The sequence below is a fragment of the Syngnathoides biaculeatus genome, chromosome 9 (genome assembly GCF_019802595.1).
Source record: "Syngnathoides biaculeatus isolate LvHL_M chromosome 9, ASM1980259v1, whole genome shotgun sequence".
Lineage (NCBI taxonomy): Eukaryota > Metazoa > Chordata > Actinopteri > Syngnathiformes > Syngnathidae > Syngnathoides > Syngnathoides biaculeatus.
The window spans coordinates 1,591,866-1,597,865 of NC_084648.1; the positions used below are offsets into that span (position 1 = coordinate 1,591,866).

The 6,000-nt window shown below is 41.6% G+C and overlaps 1 protein-coding gene across 2 annotated transcripts in view; it reads right to left on the reverse strand.

Moving 5' to 3' along the window:
- gcgrb (glucagon receptor b) overlaps positions 1-4,556 on the reverse strand; it is a 52,568-nt gene extending 48,012 nt beyond the window's left edge. For both annotated transcript variants that reach the window (XM_061830990.1, XM_061830989.1), the window contains exon 1: positions 4,432-4,556. The gene's annotated coding sequence lies outside the window, so the exon portion shown is untranslated. The remainder of the gene's footprint in view (positions 1-4,431) is intronic.
- Between the last annotated feature and the right edge of the window lie 1,444 nt (positions 4,557-6,000).

The following is a 6,000-nucleotide window of genomic DNA, read 5'->3' on the forward strand; positions in this document are numbered from 1 at the left end:
CAGGAAGGAATTGCAATTACATTATTTACAATTAATTGTCAAGTTCTTGATAACTGTGCGTAAAGAAACAACTAATGAACTTTAAATGAAAAAAAACAATAACATTCTACACTTGTTGATGAGAGAGGCGTGACAAGCGACCCCAGGCGTGATCAGTCAACCAGAACCGGAACACGTGAATGAAGGGAGAACAAATGATGCCCTCATACATGTCCTGTAGTACTATCAAATGCAAGATCATAAAAAGAAAAGCGATATGAAATATTCAGGGCAAATTTTCAAATTAGTCAGCTTCACATTTCAAGTATGTCAGCAAGACTTCAAAGGGGGGTAAAAAAAAAATCACCATTCAAAAAAATAAGAACAACAGTGTAGCATTTTCGGCATAACGTGCTATTTGTTTGGCAAAATGACACATTGGAGGAGTATGCGACTATAAAATGAAGACCAAGATGGCGCCTGGCCGAGTGGTCCCCTTGGTGACATTATCTTTAGTACTATGTATGCTCTTGTCTTTGGCGACATTACACAACTTATTTAAACAAGGGAAGACTTGCTAAGCATTCAAGATTCTAGTCCAAATTTTCTTTCACCAACTTTCACAAATCCACATGTTTTTTTTTCTCTCTGAATTACACACCGGTGCCGCGGCTGCGGTCTATGGAGCATTAAGGAAGCTTAGACCAACGCTGCACTGCAAACGCTGGCTGACCAAGTAAACAAACTTGGGGAGGGAGCATCCACATTCACCCCTCATTAATCTTGGAGACTTTAACAAAGAAAAACTCAACCACAAATTCCCTAAAAACAGTAAAAGAAGCCCAATGTAACCTGCCAGGGAAAACAACATTCCAGACCACTGTGGTACCATAAGAATCTTAACTGAAGGAGTCCAAACATGCTATTATCAACAGCGCAGCTTTGAGTTCGTCTGTGGTGAAAACAGTAAAGAATTGGGCCGATGAAGCTAAGGTGGCGCTTCAAGACTGTTTACACTGCAGAGATCATAGCAACTTCAATTGGGACCTTGGATGAACTGGGCGGTGCGTTGGCTCAGCTGGTAAAGCGTTGGCCTCACAGTTCTGAGGTCTCGGCTTCAATCCCGGACCCGCCTGTGTGGAGTTTACATGTTCTCCCCATGCCTGTGTGGGTTTTCTCCCACATCCTAAAAACATGCAACATTAATTGGACACTCTAAATTGCACCGAGGTGTGAGGGTGGCTGTTTGTCTCGATGTGCCCTGCGATTGGCTGGCAACCAATTCCGGGTGTACCCTGCTTGCTGCCCGTTGACAGCTGTGATAGGCTCCAGCACTCCCCGCAACCCATGTGAGGCTAAGCGGCTAAGAAAATGGATGGATGTACACTATCATTATTATTATTTCTCGAGCTTCTGTGAACGTGTGTGTACCAACAAATTGTATGTATTGCTAACAACAAGCCCTGGTTCTCTGCCAATCTTTGCCAACTTCGCGAGGCTGAAGAGGGCAGCCATTGCGGTGGGGACAGAGCTCTTTACAATCAGGCCACAAACCAGCTGACAAAGGAAAATTTACATCGCAAAGAGAAATTATGCAGAAAAGCTAGAACAACAGTTTACTGATAAAACCGCTGCATCTGTATTGAGTGAATTAGAATTGCTAACCAACTACGTACTAGCAACCATCACCGGAAGCGGAGGACAAATAAAGGACTAGCTGTTGACTGAAATTTAAAAGCCTTTTATGTTTTGTTCATTTGTTTTCTGAACTGTAAAAATGTTTCCCTTTTTGTGCATTTTGTGTTTCACAATTTGTTTCATTGTTTTGCACTTCCGAGCCACTGTACAAAACCCCATCAGGAGTGACTGCCAAGTGTTCAAGTGCGTCATCTGCCATCATTACGTATGTTGAACTTGTGGTGTCAAGCATAAATAGCAAAGAAAAATTATCTGAAAATATACAAGTGAGGACGTAATAGTGTTGAACCAGACAAAAAAGGAGGCACAACACCACCAGCTCCTCCAATCGTGACAAATCATTCATCAACTGTGTCACATTACGGCACTTATACATTCACTTCAACATCATCATTGATATCTCATTAGGTTGCTACCCGATTTATAAATTTGGCTCATATGTCAAACTAATATTTCCCATTAAAATGCATTGAAATGCCATTTGTCCATTCTATCCCTCCTAGACCCCAAAAAAACGCTAAATTGTGTTTGTACTACGTATTTAATGAATCGCTGCATTGTATTTTTTTTTTTAAATATCGAGTGAAAATAAGTACACGTTCACAGTCAATAAACATTTTAAAGTGCATCAACAAATGTTGCTCATACTCTCACATATAACTCAAATTTCGGCTAGCAACATAAAATCTCTCTAAAAAAAAAAAAAAAAAAAAAAAAGAAGTCCCAGCTTGTACCACAAAAGCTTTTAACTTGGGGCACACATACTGTAAATCAAGGTACAGTACAGCAATGACATATAGGAGAATTTGTGGTGGGGTTAAGGTGACATGTACTTCATGTCACACAGTTAAGGCGACGTCACTCTCTGTCATTAAAGCTTCCGGAACAAATCTCCTCATGAGATGATGTCACATGGAATCACGTTAAGAGGTCCTCGATGGTCCTCTAGGAAACTTTTGACTGCATGAGCTTTGTGGCGTAAAGCAAGGAAGCAAAAGTCCAAATGGACATGGCAGATCAAAGGTATATTTGTTCTATTCTTCACTGTATGTAACTGAATTTGTGTTGATAGTTCCATTGTTCCCGTTGCAATCTGTGATTTTTAGCTGCAGTAAAAAAACGAAGCTGAGGTCCTGAATCTTCAACAAACGCCCTCGACAAGGAGAGCTAAATCATTTATTTGTACTTATCAAAAGAACAGTTGTATTCGTCACTGTAATTTATCTTGTAGGTAGAACAGATGTTGTGTTCATGTGTGCGACGTTGCTAAATGACGAATGCTCCTTTTCCAAGCACACGATATTGTGGTACTTGAAATAATATGTGGTCACAGATCCTTTTTGACAATTGGCTTTGTGTCAATAACACAGAGGCAAGTTCCAAGCTGATTTAGATGCAGTATACCATATTGTCGAAAAGGTACTGGCGTGATTGCAAGATACCTTCTCTCCACGTACCATGACATCTTATGCAGTAAAGAGTTTGACTTATTTGCAAATAACAGATTAACTTTAAAAATTGTGCCTCTAGTACTTTTTGAGACTTTCATTTTCTTAAAAATTGCATTTTAAATCGAATGTACTGGTTTCATTAAGCGCCATCGTCATAAATCTCTGGTAGAAATGAGACTCAGATGTGTCCTCACAGCTGGTCCCGGACAAACATTTAAGTCAGGCTAATCTATACATTAATGCAGTGGTTCTCCAACATTTTACACCCAAGCATCATCTTGGAAAATATTTAACCTAAAATTCGGTGGCTCGTAGGCGAGGAGCAGACCCAAGTGCTCATCAAAAATAGGCACAAGTTTTGGTCATAAAATGCATATTTAACATTATGGTCAGACACTGTGCGCAGTGAGAAAAATTCACGCTGCTAAAGTCGAGGAAAATAAAAGTGAACTGAATATTGTATTTGAATCTATTTTTAAAACAAACCACTGCAAATGCGAATGTATTTAATGTCAAGGATTAATGAAACTCAACTGTACCTACAAGTGTAATGGACTCAATTGAAAAAAAAATTGAACATTTGATCCATTGCTTCTTTCGCGTACTGCCAAAAAGTGCCCACATACCCTAGTGGTACTTATACCTGACTTTGAGAACTACAGTATTAATGCAGAGTTCAGCAGGATAATCAGTGCCATGTTTCATGTCACAACTTCTGCTCCCATCCACTTAGTAATTAATTAATAAAGTAACTTAGACATTAATGGGCCCAAAAAAAAATGCTGTTTGTGTCTGTCCATGTTAAGACTGAATTAACTCAAACACGTTCCCACTGTGCGTGTCTGCTAGAGAAATTTGAGCGGAAAGCAGCACTTTCTGCACAATCCTGCTGACTGGCAGAAAGGCCGGTTATTTTGATTTGGGTGACAACAAAACCTCTTTGGGCAAGAGGGTTCGTTCCTCGTCTGATGATAATTTAGCAATTTGATGCTTAATGTGGTTTCCGCGGCGTAAATACCTAGACGACCACGCTTCCTGAAAGACACAACGACTAATAGTATAATAATCGGAAGAAATTACATAATGGAATCTACTGTATGAGGATCACAAGATACATGGGCAATGGACAAAGGAGGCTTCATTTGTGTAACTTCTGTAATACGAGGCAAACCACAATCGTTGATAATAACAATAATAATAATAGCAAAAGTAACCTGCTCGACACAAAAACAAGAAAAAAAGGGATAGCTCATGTATTCCTTTTTTTTCTCTTTTTTTTTTTTTTTTTTTTTTTTTTCATTACCTAAGCTTGCAGATGTCTCCTGGCACCCCGGGGACGCGCACACCTCCGGAGGTCCATCCCAATCCAGGCGCAGTCCGAAGTCCGCAACCGGTGAACGTCGCCGAGTGCACCCGAAGAGAAAGGAAGAAAGAAAGGAAAGAAGAGAGAAAAAGAAGGAAGGAGAGGAAAAGAGAAAAGAAGGAAAGAAAGCGGGAGAAGAAAGAAAGACACAAAGAAAGGAAAAGGGAGAGAAAGAGGGAGAAAGAACTCAAGAACTCGAGAAATCAGGAAATAAAATAAGGAAGGATGAAAGAATGAAAAAAAGGAGACTGAACTGACTGACCTGTATTGTTAATAAATTAACACTTCTACGCTTTTTCTCAGTGTCTAGAAATGACTTTTGTGAGAATAAAGTCTCCCTATCGTCGCACCGCATGAAGTGCGTCTTGGCGCTTTGCGCTCCAAGACATCGAACCTGATGTGTCAAATCACGCAAGACCTGTGAGCTGGTTCCCGGTGAAATCTTTCAAAATAAAAGAAAAAAATACGACCTTGGTTCCAGCAGCAAAGACATGTTCAAGGGTATCTCAGGTGAGAGCTTTTCAAAATAAAATGCAGTCGTTCCGAACAACAAATATTTACACTTCATTACAGTCCGTACAACAATCTCTTCCCCTTGTTATTATTCTGCAATTAAGACTTATTCATTAGTAATTGATTAATTATTAAAATTACAATCCATTTAATGTAATTACTCAGATAGGTAAGGTTTTGTGCAGTGAATTAAACTATATGTCATGGTCCTGCCGGTCCAGCCCTGGCTGTGCGGTTCCCACCACGCTGATGGGAGGTGCACACCTGCGCCTCATGCTGGTTGATTGGTCCCGGTGTATATAGGACCATGGGGACGACTGGTCCGGCGCCAGATCGTTGCACCTCATGCCCCGTTCCAGCACACCCGTATCTCTGCTCATCGACCCGTGTGTACCGACCTCCGCCTGTTCTCCGACCGACTCCTTTGATACTCCTGCCTGCTTTGTACCGACTCCTGCCTGCCCACGGACCTGCTCTCTACGCCCTTTTTCCCGAATTACCTCTGCGTCTCCCTACTCCCGCATTTGAGTCCTACCTCTGTCTCGATGGGTCGTGACACTATATTACTGTATACACTTTGGGGTGTCATGGTGAAGCAGCTGGAAAGCTGTGGCCTCACAGTTCTGGGGTCCCGGAATCCCCGACCCGCCTGTGTGGAGTTTGCATGTTCTCCCCGTGCCTGCGTGGGTTTTTTCCGGGCACTCCGGTTTCCTCCGTCATCCCAAAGACATGCAAAATTTATTGGACACTCTAACTTGCCCCTTGGTGTGATTGTGAGTGCGGCTGTTTGTCTCAATGTGCCCTGCGATTGGCTGGCAACCCATTCAGGGTGTACCCCGCCTCCTCCCTGTTGACAGCTGGGATAGGCTGCGGCGCTCCCGTGACCTTCGTGAGGATAAGAGCTAAGAAAATGGATCGATGGATATACACTTTGGTTTGCTTCCTAATCTGAGTTATGCAGTTTTAATACTACAAAGGATCTTTAAAAGGTAATGG